Raw genomic sequence first — 13,580 nt, forward strand, 5'->3', positions numbered from 1 at the left:
ATAATTTGTACTCTGCGCTGAGGCGACATATCAGCGTTGAATGCAATTTGAAACCCTATTATACGATGTCCTTAATTGTTTTAATATTTGTTTAATCTAATTCGTTAATTAGGTGAATGGGAAGAAATGGTAGATTGGAAATTTACAGTTTATATCTGGTCCTCTAAAAGCACATTTATAAGTACTTTACGCCTCAATACAAAACTAGTTGGGTCGACTATATGAATCATCCGAATCCAATTTTCTAGAGCATTCATCATAATGTGACTATTTTTATGTTGACAGTCAAACTACCGCAACCAGGGGAAGTCCCAAAGCATTATGTAGGTGTTCACCTTTTGCTCATACCATGTACGTATATATATATTAAAAAAATTATTAAATATCAATAAATATTACTCTGAACTCGATTGTTATTGTATATTAACTAGAGATCATTGTAGGAACCTATACACTTTAAATCTTAGATCCGCCTTTGACCGCAACTCTCTTTATCCGGATTTGAGTTAAAGTGCGGAACTCACATAGGTGGAGCAGACTGAACTTACAATTTTTAGTACATGATGAAACAAGGCTTGAGATGAATACCGTTATATGCCACAGAAATAGCTATCTACAGAACTTCGAAATACAATACATACAAATAGAGGTGGACAACCTTATTGGTCACTTCCTTCATATTATGCTTTTTAGTTTTTAGTATAGTATGCGAACACTTACCATACTCTCCTTTTGAGAAAATAGTGACCTATGATAACAATTACAAGCCATTGAACTATAAAGATCTATCTATCTCCTCTGGAAGTTCAGTGTCTTAATGCAGTAGGAATATACTGTTGAAGTTACAAGTGGTCCAGCGGCCCAACACAAAACTGAAGGCCTAACTTGAAATACTTAGCTGTACATACAAGTTAACTTACAAGTGTAGCCTTTTCTTTTACGGGGATAGCCATTTTTATTAGTTGTATATAAAAATGTATAGTTCTAGAATATTCAGATTCTCTCCGTAAGAGACACATATGAAATAAGAGTCCGTATTTTCTCTCTCTTGGTAAGCATGGGGGTCACCCCTTCATTTCATCAAATTGCTTCGATCCTTGTGCGTAACATGGTATCAGAGCCTGGATTTGGATGAATCGGAGCATCGACCGTCGTCCGATGTTACCCTTGACGGACAATTTTGGAGTTATTTTTGGTTTTTCGGTGTAGAGTTTGGTGAAGTTTGTGGTTGTTTCCGATAAATTCTTACTTCTACGAAAATCCAAGGTTCTGTTTCTTCGATTTGCTGGAGAAAGCTATTGATTTGGTGGAGAAGATTGGTACCTTCTTTGATTTTATTACCATTTTTTGTTGTTGTTCAATTTGAATTTGAAACCCTAGTTTCTTAAATCTGCTATGGCTCCACTAGAAAATGCATCTGATACTTCTACTTCTACCGTATCTGCTAATTCGGTTACTGTTGAGCCCTCAAATCCACTGTACCTTTATCCTACTGACAACCTCGGTACTATTATCGTTGCTGATCGATTCGATGGTATGGGATATGGAAGTTGGAGAAAGGGAATGCTGATCGGTTTGTCGTGTAAGAATAAGCTAGGCATAATCAATGGGACTATTTCCAAACCTAATGTTACATCTCCATTGTATGAGCCTTGGTATCGATGTAATGACATGGTAATTGCTTGGATACTGAATAGCTTGGAAGATGAAATTAGGGAAAGTGTTATGTATATAGAGTTAACTGCAAAGTTATGGATGGACATTGAGAAACGATATAGACAACCCAATGGGAGCAAAGTGTATCAGATTCGTAAGGCTCTCTCATCTATTTCTCAAGGAGCTTCAAATATTGCTTCCTACTTTTCCAGAATTAAGAAGTTGTGGGATGAGCTAGCATATTCCATAACATATCCTGATTGTGTATGTGGATGTAAAGAGGCTTATCAAAAATTGGAAGAAGATCAGAAGCTTTATCAGTTTCTTATGGGTTTGAACGATAATTATTCTACCATCAGGAGGAATATTCTGGCTATGAAACCTCTTCCAGACATAGACACTGCGTATGCTATGCTGGTTAATAATGAAAGTCAATGTGAGGCACAAGCTTTAGTTCCATCTTTCTCTTCTGAGTCTGCTTCTTTCTCCACTAGTGTTCAGAAGCCATATACTGGTTCTTCCCCTGCTGGCATCCAAAAATCTTATTCACAAAAGGTTAATTTCAATCCTAAAAGGGCAAATGTCATAGGCAAGTACTGCAAAAAGCCTGGCCACACCATAAAAAAATATTACAAACTTCATGGGTACCCCAACATTTTTCAGAGCACTGTCCAATCTAACAGATTTAAGAAGCCCACTGGTTATGCTCATGTTTCAGAGACTCAGAGTTTGGGACCAACAGATGGGTGTGCTTCTGATAATAGGATTGAACAATTTGATTCTAAGAACTATGGTTTCACAAAGGAGCAGTATGAGCACTTGCTGAACATGTTTCAACAGTCTAAGATCTCTTATGATGCTACTACCTCTGGATCTGCCAACTTTGCAGGTTTGGTACATTGTGTTGATACTAGAAATTGTTGTGTGTTTGCTTGCAATCTTTCTCGCTTAGTTGGTAATCCTTGGATAATAGATTCAGGTGCTACAAATCATATGACTGATCAGAAATCTCTCTTAATAAATCTTAAACCACTAGCAATCCCTTACCTTGTCATACTTCCCAATGGTTATAGGGTGAAGGTCACTTGTTCTGGCACACTTCCTTTATCTAACGAGTTGATTTTGAAAAATATTTTACTTGTACCTTCTTTCCAGTACAATTTAGTTTCCCTACATCAGCTCTTATTGCAACTTCGTTGTAATGATTTATTTTCTGCCTATGATTGTGTCTTACAGGGCCTTTCTCTAAGGAGGCCACTGGTTCTTGGTAAAATCTCAAATGGACTTTATCTGCTACAATCCGCCCCTAACTCAATTTTCGCTACTTCAATTGGTGAAGCTGTCAATGCTACGACTGCTGATTATACTAATTCTGCATCTTGTTTTGCTCCTGTCAACAATGTAAATATCATTGATGCCAATAAAACTGTTTCTACTTCTATGCCTTCTACAAATGATTTTGTTCCTGACAACACTGTAAATACTATTGATGCTAATAAAATTGTTTCTACTTCTGTATCTTCTACAAATGATTCTGTTCCTGTTTTTAATTTTGATATGTTTTGGCATCTTCGACTTGGTCACATTCCTTTTCATAAAATGAAGTCTATTGCTCATATTAAAGATAAGCTATCTAAGAAACAGTCTTTTGTTTGTGAAGTTTGTCCAATTACTAGGCAGCAAAGACATCCTTTTCCTGATAGTTCCATTAAGACTACCAAGCCTTTTTAACTTGTCCATGTGGATTTATGGGGTCCTTACCACATACAAACATATAATGGTTTTAGGTATTTTTTGACCATTGTAGATAACTTTACTAGGGTTACTTGGACTCATATGTTGTCTACCAAGTCTAATGCTTTTACTTTGTTGAAATCCTTCATATTTCTTGTCCAAAATCAGTTTTATTCTTCTGTCAAGACACTCAGATCTGATAATACTTTTGAGTTAGGATCTAGTGCTGAAGCCACCTCTTTCTTCTCTTCTCAGGAAATCATTCACCAAACTTCCTGTCCACATACTCCTCAACAGAATGGAGTTGTGGAAAGAAAACACAAATATTTGTTAGAGACTGCTAGATCCTTACTTTTTCAGTCTAAACTTCTACTAAAATATTGGGGGGAATGTGTACTTACTGCCACTTATTTGATCAATAGGTTTCCCTCACCTCTTTTAAACCACAAAACACCATATGAGCTGCTTTTTGGTATTCCTCTTGTATACTCTCACCTTAGAGTTTTTGATTGTCTATGTTTTGTTGCTGTGCCTAAGCCTTATAGGGATAAATTTCATTCAAGGACTGTTTTCTGTATGTTTCTTGGATATAGCATGACTAAAAAGGCTTTTAAGTTGTTGAATCTGACCAAACACAATGTTTTCTTCTCTAGAGATGTCCTTTTTCATGAATCTGTTTTTCCCTATTCCTCTCTTTCTCCTACTTGCCTTTTCCCTTCTACTGCACGTATATATGTTGATTTCTCTGCTCCATCTCCTCCAGTTACATCTGCTCCACTTTCTGCTTCTACCCCTTCTCTATCTGTTCCTGTTGATTCTATACCTTTGAGGAGGTCCTCTAGACCTACCAATCCCCCATCTTTCCTCAAAGATTATGTTTGCACCAATGTTTCTGTTTCTAAGGATACTAACTTTGTTCCTGAAGGTTGCTTGCCTGAACCACAATTCTATCATCAGGCAGTTTCTAATCCTGCATGGCAGGATGCTATGTTGAAAGAGTTCCAAGCATTGGAGGCTAACAATACATGGACATTTATCCCTTTGCCTCTTGGTAAGAAAGCTATATCTTCTAAGTGGGTTTATAAGATCAAACAGAAAACCGATGGTAGTATAGAAAGATATAAAGCTAGGTTGGTGATAAGGGGGAACACCCAACAGGAAGGTATAGATTTCACTGAAACTTTTTTTCCAGTTGTGAAACTCACCAATATCAAGTGTTTGCTAAGTGTTGATGTTAAGCGACACTGGCCTATTTTCCAACTGGATGTTAATAATGCCTTTTTGCATAGTGATTTAGAGGAGGAGGTATATATGAAAGTTCCTCTTGGGTTGCACAAACTCCTCTTGGGTTCCACATACTCCTCAACAGAATGGAGTTGTGGAAAGAAAACACAAACATTTGTTAGAGACTGCTAGATCCTTACTTTTTTAGTCTAAACTTCCACTAAAATATTGGGGGAAATGTGTACTTACTGCCACTTATTTGATCAATAGGTTTCCCTCACCTCTTTTAAACCACAAAACACCCTATGAGCTGCTTTTTGGTATTCCTCCTGTATACTCTCACCTTAGAGTTTTTGATTGTCTATGTTTTGCTGCTGTGCCTAAGCCTTATAGGTATAAATTTCATTCAAGGACTGTTTCTTGTGTGTTTCTTGGATATAGCATGACTAAAAAGGCTTTTAAGTTGTTGAATCTGACCAAACACAATGTTTTCTTCTCTAGAGATGTCCTTTTTCATGAATTCGTTTTCCCTTATTCCTCCCCTTCTCCTACTTGCCTTTTCCCTTCTACTGCACATATATCTGTTGATTTCTCTGCTCCATCTCCTCCAGTTACATCTGCTCCAGTTTCTGCTTCTACCCCTTCTCTATCTGTTCCTGTTGATTCTATACATTTGAGGAGGTCCTCCAGACCTACCAATACCCCATCTTTCCTCAAAGATTATGTTTGCACCAATGTTTCTGTTTCTAAGGATACTAACTTTCTTCCTGAAGGTTGCTTGCCTGAACCATAATTCTATCATCAGGCAGTTTCTAATCCTGCATGGCAGGATGCTATGTTGAAAGAGTTCCAAGCATTGGAGGCTAACAATACATGGACAATTATCCCTTTGCCTCCTGGTAAGAAAGTTATATCTTCTAAGTGGGTTTATAAGATCAAACAGAAAGCCGATGGTAGTATAGAAAGATATAAAGCTAGGTTGGTGATAAGGGGGGACACCCAACAGGAAGTTATAGATTTCACTAAAACGTTTTCCCCAGTTGTGAAACTCACCACCATCAAGTGTTTGCTAAGTGTTGCTGTTAAGCGACACTAGCCTATTTTCCAACTGGATGTTAATAATGCCTTTTTGCATGGTGATTTAGAGGAGGAGGTGTATATGAAAGTTCCTCTTGGGTTGCAAGTTTCTGATTCTCCTTCCACTCTAGTTTGTAAGCTTAACAAGTCTCTTTATGGACTTAAACAAGCTTTCAGACAGTGGTATGCCAAGTTGTCCAATGCCTTACAATCTAGAGGTTATGTTTCTAGCAAAAATGATTATTCCTTGTTTGTTAAAGAGTATGGTTCTTCTCTCACGGTTGTAGCCGTATATGTGGATGACATTCTTTTAACTGGTGATGATTTGTGTGAAATACAAGCCTTAAAGCAGTTTTTGGATGAGCAATTCAAAATTAAAGACCTAGGGGAGGCTCATTACTTTCTGGGACTGCAGATCATCAAGCAACCTCAAGGTCTCCTTGGCACTCAACAAAAGTTTCTCTTGGATTTACTTGCTGAATTCAATTGTCTTCATGTTACTTCTGTGGTATCTCCTTTGGATGCTCATTTTAAACTCTCTGCTGATATTCTTCCTGACCCTTCTTTGTTCAGGAAATTAGTTGGGAAACTAAATTTCCTGCAACACACTCGCCCTGACATTTCTTATAGTGTGCAACACCTTAGTCAATTCATGGCACAACCGAGGGTCCCATATTTTGAGGCAGCTTTGCATGTGTTGCGGTACCTTGTTAGTACACCTGACTTGGGGCTGTTGTTTAATGATTCTCCTTCATTTGCCTTGACTGGTTATTGTGATTCTGATTGGGCAAGTTGCTCTATTTCAAGGAAGTCTGTCAGTGACTATGTTTTATTATTGGGTGGGTGTCCTGTATCCTGGAAGTCTAAGAAACAAGCCATTATTGCTCTATCTTCTGCTGAAGCAGAATATAGAGCTCTCCGATAATTGGTTGCTGAGATTGTTTGGATTGTTAGATTACTTAGAGAGTTTGGGGTCTCTTCTTTGTCTCCTATTCCTGTCTTTTGTGATAATTATTCTGCCATACATATTTTACGGAATCCTATATTTCATGAACGCACTAAGCATATCGAAATAGATTGTCACTTTGTGCGTGAGCAGCTTCAATCTGGTCTCATCAGTTTGCATGTTATTTCCACTACTTCTCAATTGGCTGATGTGTTTACTAAGTCTTTGCTAGGGGTTCAACACTGTACTTTCCTATCCAAGCTTGGTCTGGTTCCCCATTCCAGCTTCGAGGGATGGGGGAATGCAGTAGGAATATACTGTTGAAGTTACAAGTGGTCCAGCGGCCCAACACAAAACTGAAGGCCTAACTTGAAATACTTAGCTGTACATACAAGTTAACTTACAAGTGTAGCCTTTTCTTTTACAGGGATAGCCATTTTTATTAGTTGTATATAAAAATGTATAGTTCTAGAATATTCAGATTCTCTCCGTAAGAGACACATCTGAAATAAGAGACCATATTTTCTCTCTCTTGGTAAGCATGAGGTTCACCCCTTCATTTCATCAAATTGCTTTAATCCTTGTGCGTAACATATATAAATGCAAAAAAGACAGCAAAACTGACCAATGCAATGGCAACTGCTCCCATGAAGTCTGGATTATATCCAAAATGATCTTTGATGTAGTCCTTAATCTTAGGGTCAATAGGTATTCCTGGTGTGAGACAATGCACTCATAAACTGTCCATGCTACCGGGCAAATCCAGTTATACCAAATCCACCACTTTGGAATTCTCTGAGATGTTAACAAGAAGAATTAGTATTGTGGTTAGATTCAAGACTAACATGATTGTTGACCTGAGCGATTTTGGTTTTGATGATTGACATAGGAACACATGCATGAACCACGTCCATGGACAGTGTACAAAGGTGACAGGCAGAATCAAGCAAAAAGCATGCACGTGAAAGGGATAAGTATAAGTGGTTATTTCTGATAATCCATGAACGAAAAGGTTGCATATTTGATAAGGAGCATGACTCCTTACTTGAAAAGAACTCTATCCAAGATAAGGAAAGAGTTAGAAGTTGAAGATAACTAGAACTCTTCCACCAAGGAAGAGTAAATCATTAGACTTCTATTTAATCTTTATTTACTAACTCTATATATATCAGTTATGTTCTCTTTTATAAGCGATGTACACATACTGAATTTAAGCACGAATTAAGAGCAAAATAGCAAGGCATTTTGTGAGCAATTCATGTGAGATTTAAGAGTACGATCCTGAAGCTACACAAACCAGATTGAAGAACCAACTCCATAAAGAGTTTTATATGTCTTTCTTTATTTCTAGTTCAAAGTGTAGTAGGCATTTTGAGTTGTACCTTTCAGCTTTCTAAGAAACAAATTGTACTAGGTGTCATACCCCTTTTTTCACCTTACCACCTTTAAAAGATATAAAGTGATTTTAAAGCTCAAAAGGATTTCAATTTGAAAGTGACGAGATTGTGTTTTAAAAGATTTTTCAGAGTCGCCACTTGACATTTGGTTTCAGTGTGCCAAGTTACCGTTTTTAAAAAATATGATTTTTCCATTCAAAACACCTTTAGATTCCAAAACTAGTTTGCACTAAAGATTCTAAGTAAGGGGGTTCATTTGACTAGGGAAGAAGGTGTTAGGCATTCCCCGAGTCATGTAACTAGTACGGTTGCATACATGATCTAGTTGTCTTTAAAAGCTACTCTATTTGAGGTTAAATACACACAATAATAAAATAGACACAAAACGGTTCGAGGTTGTCCCAACCTAATAAAGGAAAATAAAATAAAAACGAAATAAAAATAAAAATAAAAATACTACAATCCTATATTACGCCTCCTCAATGTCGTCCTGTCTTTGGCCTCCAATTACATGATACTACGGGGTGTTCTCCGGATAAAATAATAAGTAAGGGACAACCTCTAACCTCGAAAAATAAAAAAACGATCTAACATTTACCTACCCAAGTGTTGACGGCCTAAACATATTTCTAAGAAAAAGGTAAAATAAAATAATAAACATGGTAGTCTTAAACTTCTATTCAATTTTGGTACAAAGCCACACTTGTTTTGCTTTTACCCCAACGTATTGCCATCTATTTTTTGTTAAATTTCTTGCGCTAGGCTATGCCAGTTACCAATTGTACATGGACATCTAAACTACTTACCAAAACAGAATGATTCTACTAATAATCAAATAATAGCAAATTGCTTTTTTAACTTTTAATCCAATCCCTCTGAAACCAACTCATAAACAGATCTTGTAGTCCACACAAATCTTCATTCAAGAATTTAGGATCTAATTCGATAAACTTTCAATATATGTGCTAGTTCTACTAATGAATCACAGTCAATAAATTAGCCACAAAGATCAATTAAAGCAAGATTTGAAATATAATTAGGACAAAAACTACTTAAATTAAAAGACTAGTTAAGAATGGACCTCAAAATAGTAGAATCAGATTTCCTTTGAAGCTTTAAAAAAAAACGTACATGGACTTCCAAGAAGAAACCAATCTATAAAAGACTCAATACTACTGGACAAGACTAGAACGTAAAAGACAACATAGAAACAAACTCAAAATATAAAAGTCTCCTTAAGCAGCTCCTGAATGCAACAGTCCTAGCTACGAAGGTCATGGCGTAAGTGGATCCATACCTGAATGAGAAGAATAGGAACAAATAGAGTTAGTGACTCAGGACACTATGTGAAACGATAACACTTCATATTGGACACATGCAAGACATTATTGAAGCTATTTTTGTAAAATGGCCTACGTGGCCAAAAAGGTGGCTAGAAGTGCAAACTCAACAAAGGTGACCCCTAAGTCACAGAGATACCTCACTAAGGCTTACATGGCCTCAAACTCCCAATAATCACAGTCCTCAAAATTACTTTGCAAAAATGATCCCTTTGCTGAAATGGCCTATGTGGCCGGAAATGAGTGAGCATGCAAATTCAACAAGAATGGACCTTAACCTAAGAGGACACTTTGTTGTGGACTTAGGACTCTAAGACATGAGTTAACAAGCAACTTTTGTAAAAATATCCCTATTTTGCAAAGACGACCGATGTGGCCAAATGTGGCTAAACATACAAGATTTGGTTACGACCCCCGAATCCAAGAACTTAAGTCTCACTAGGAAGACCAGACCCTATGTGGGTTGCCTACGTATCCCGCCCCGAAAGACGAGAATCAGGTATGCATAGTTCGGGAGGATTGGATATGGGAGAAAGCTTTGAAAAATGCAACTAATTTGGAGAAAACCATATTGTTTGTCTTTTTATTTTTTGAAAAATGATGGGAAAGTGCAAAATCTTTTTGGAGTTTTCATTTTTTTTGGTCTTTTTTTTTTTTTGAAAAAGCTGTGAAAGAAAAATATAATTGGGCCCTACTTGCTTCATTTTTATTCTTCACCCTCTTTTCTTTCTCATTCGCCCTCAACCATCACTGGTCTGCCAAATGACCCTTTTACCCTTAAAAATGCAGCATGTAGCACATAGGGATTATTAAATATCGTTTTGGGACACGGGTCCACTTTGACATAATTTGGATAAGCCTCCTACAAAGGGATACTGTGCTTGGGACCGAGACCTGCTAGGTCTAAATGTCATGATGAAAATAAGAATGACCTAAAGGTTGACCTAAGTTTAGGGTTCACTAGACAAGGCTATTCGGGGGAGCGTATGGTCGATGGGATTTGGCTTACCTCCTGTACAAAATCTCTCCATTTCCATCAATGCACATTTAATTTAATGACATTTGTCCTCTTTCGGATCTAAGGGCCAAGGTTTATTTAGAGTAAATCTTGGTTAAACTAACATTGTTTTGCTCGGTTAGAATGAATAATTTTCTTTTGCACATTTTTTTTCCGTTCTGATTGGGCAGACAAAATTAGTTAGTCAGAAAGGAAAAATATTTTCTTACCAAGATTAAAACTAAAAAATCCTATATTTTTCATTTGTCCTCTTTCAGATCTATGGGCCAAGGTTTATTTAGAGTAAACTATGGTTAGAAAGTATGGTTAAGCCTAATCTTTTGAAAATTCTTTTGCTGGGTTAGAAAATATTTTTCCAATCAGAATGAAATTCTCAGCAAAATGTTTGGATAACTAACTTCTTGTCACGACCCAAAAATCCCACTAGTCGTGATGGCACCTAACCCAACCTGTTAGGTAAGCCAATTTCCAACTATCCAATTCCAATGAAATTAATTAAAAGAAAATATTTAAAACCAATACATCTCCCCAATAACTGGTGGTACAAACCATGAGCTTCTAAGAATAGAGTATACAAAGCAGAAATGAAATAAATTCATAGTATGTTTGAATAATACATAAACAGAGCTTTTATAAATTAAATCTAAGACTACCCTGAACAAGAGGCAGCTACAACAGGAACGCAGGTACATCTTCAGATACCGCAACTATCGAGCACATCAACAATAGCAGCCAACATCTGCATGCAATGTTCAGAAGTGTAGTATCAGTACAACCGACTCCATGTACTGAGTAAGTAACAAACCTAGCCGTAGGTTGAAAATAGTGACGAGCTTCCACCAAGGTCGGGTCCAAAATCAATAGTCCACAACAATCCATAACAACATAAAGCAAATAATACCAGAAGTAACTCAGGGATAAACTACTCAGCCAAATAATAATTTCAAAAAAAAAAAATAGTAGTTCTTTCTTTCAAATACATCAGTGAAAACCCAAATCGTTTGCCGAAGTTGCCAATAATATAAATAGTTTGAAAATAATAAATTTCTCCAAAAATCTTCTCAATAATAAATAATATATTTTATTTTCCTTCCGGATAACCCGTATAAAACAAATACATCACTATGCTCATCTGTCAAAAATGTGTGAGAAATCATGAATGATGTGATGTTGTACAGCATGAGGAAAAATACATCTCTATTCCTGTATGCCATGTGTGCATGCCAATGCGATGCAATTCAGTGATAAAATCATAAACCCCTCGGGCAGAACATCACTCATATACAGCCCCTCGGGCAAATCCCACAGTCACTCGTGCCACTCTTGCATACCTCACAATCACTCATGCCTCCTAGTCACTCAGCACTCGCACTCAGTAGGTACTTGTGCTCACTGGGGGTGTGTACAGACTCCGGAGGGGTCCTTCAGCCCAAGCACTATAATCTGTACGGACAACTCACGTGCCATAATAATAAAGTATATTGCAGGCGGGCAGCCCCGATCCACACTCATCCTCACAAATCAGGCCCTCGTCCTCACTCAGTCATAAACCTCTCAAGCCACTTGAGCATTTCAGTAAAACAGGGCATTCAGCCCAAAACATTTATATGCATCAAAATAGAGTCATAAAACTGAGTTATGATATGCAATGAAATGGATATGACTGAGTATGAATTTTTAATTTAAAACAAATAATTCACAGCAATATGACCTCTAAGGGTCCCAATAATACTGGCACATAGTCTCAACATTAATTTTTTTAAATATGCTTTTCAGCTCAATTTCTTTAACACATAAAAATCGCATGGAAAATGCCAAGGTTATTTAACTATAAAATTCCACAGAAACAATTATGTCACAATTTCTATAGTGCACACCCACACGCCCGTTACCTAGCATGTGCGTCACCTCCCACAATTCACAAAATACATATATTCAGGGTTCATACCCTCAACTCCAAGATTAGAAGAGTTACCTCGAACAAGCCGAATCCAAAGTCGAGCAAGCTAAATAATGCTCCAGAAATCCCATTATGCGCGTATCAACTCCCAAACGGCTCGAATTTACCATAATTAATTTGATTCAGTCTATACAATTTATAGGAATTAATTTCATATCAAAATGCTAATATTTTTCATAAAATCCGAAATTACGCTCCAAAAATCATCTGTGGGGCCCACGTCTCGAAATCCGATAAAACTCACAAAATACGACAACCCATCCAATTATAAGTTCAACCATACTAATTTCACTCAAATCCGACTCCAAATCGGTATTCAAACTTGAAAAATTCGTTTTGTGACATTTTAGAAATTTCCTTCTATTTCTCTTGAAGATTCAATAATCTTACACCAAAAATGAAGATTAATCCATGTAATATAATCATAAGGGAGTTAAGAACACTTACCCCAAGTTTTGTGAAAAATTTACTCTCCAAAATCGCCCAAACCGAGCTCCAAAATGTCCAAAATGAGAAAAAATCTCGGAACCCTCGTGTTAAACACTGCCCAGGCATTTCCGCACCTGCGGTGCCTGGGCTCGCACCTGCACATCCGCATTTGCGGACAAAAATGCGTGCCTGCAGAAAATAGCTGGCCCTCTAAAATCTCGCATCTGTGTCGCTATTCTTGCATCTGCGGGCTTCGCAGATGCGCATTCCCCTTCGCACCTGCGGTCGCCTCACGCCAGCTCCAGTCCGCATCTGCGCCAACGCCTTTGCACATGCGGTCACGCACATGCGGCTTCACACCTACGATCAAAATCTTCGCAGGTGCGATCACACCAGTAGGCAGCAGTTCCATCATTTCCTTAAGTCCAAATTTGATCCGTTAACCGTCCGAAACTCACCCGAGGCCCCCGGGACCTCAACCATGTGTATTAACAAGTCCCATAACATAACACAAACCTACTCGAGGCCTCAAATCACACCTAACAACATCGAAACGATGAATTACTCCTCAATTCAAAATCAACCAACTTTGAACTTTTAAATTCTATATCTTGTGCCGAAACACATCAAATCGATCCGGAATGACTTCAAATTTTGCGCACAAGTCACATTTCACATTACAGACCTATTCCAATTTCCAGAATCGAATTTCGACCTTGATATCAAAAAGTCAACCCCCGGCCAATCTTCCCAAAAATTTATTTTTCGGCATTTCAAGTCTAATTTCACTACGGACCTC

General features: G+C 37.5%; 1 pseudogene; it reads right to left on the reverse strand.

Annotated features, from left to right (window-relative positions):
- Positions 1-789: 789 nt before the first annotated feature.
- The window catches only part of LOC104086535 (ABC transporter G family member 42-like), a 69,271-nt pseudogene continuing 56,480 nt past the window's right edge, over positions 790-13,580 (reverse strand).

This window comes from Nicotiana tomentosiformis, chromosome 12 (genome assembly GCF_000390325.3).
Source record: "Nicotiana tomentosiformis chromosome 12, ASM39032v3, whole genome shotgun sequence".
Classification (NCBI taxonomy): domain Eukaryota; kingdom Viridiplantae; phylum Streptophyta; class Magnoliopsida; order Solanales; family Solanaceae; genus Nicotiana; species Nicotiana tomentosiformis.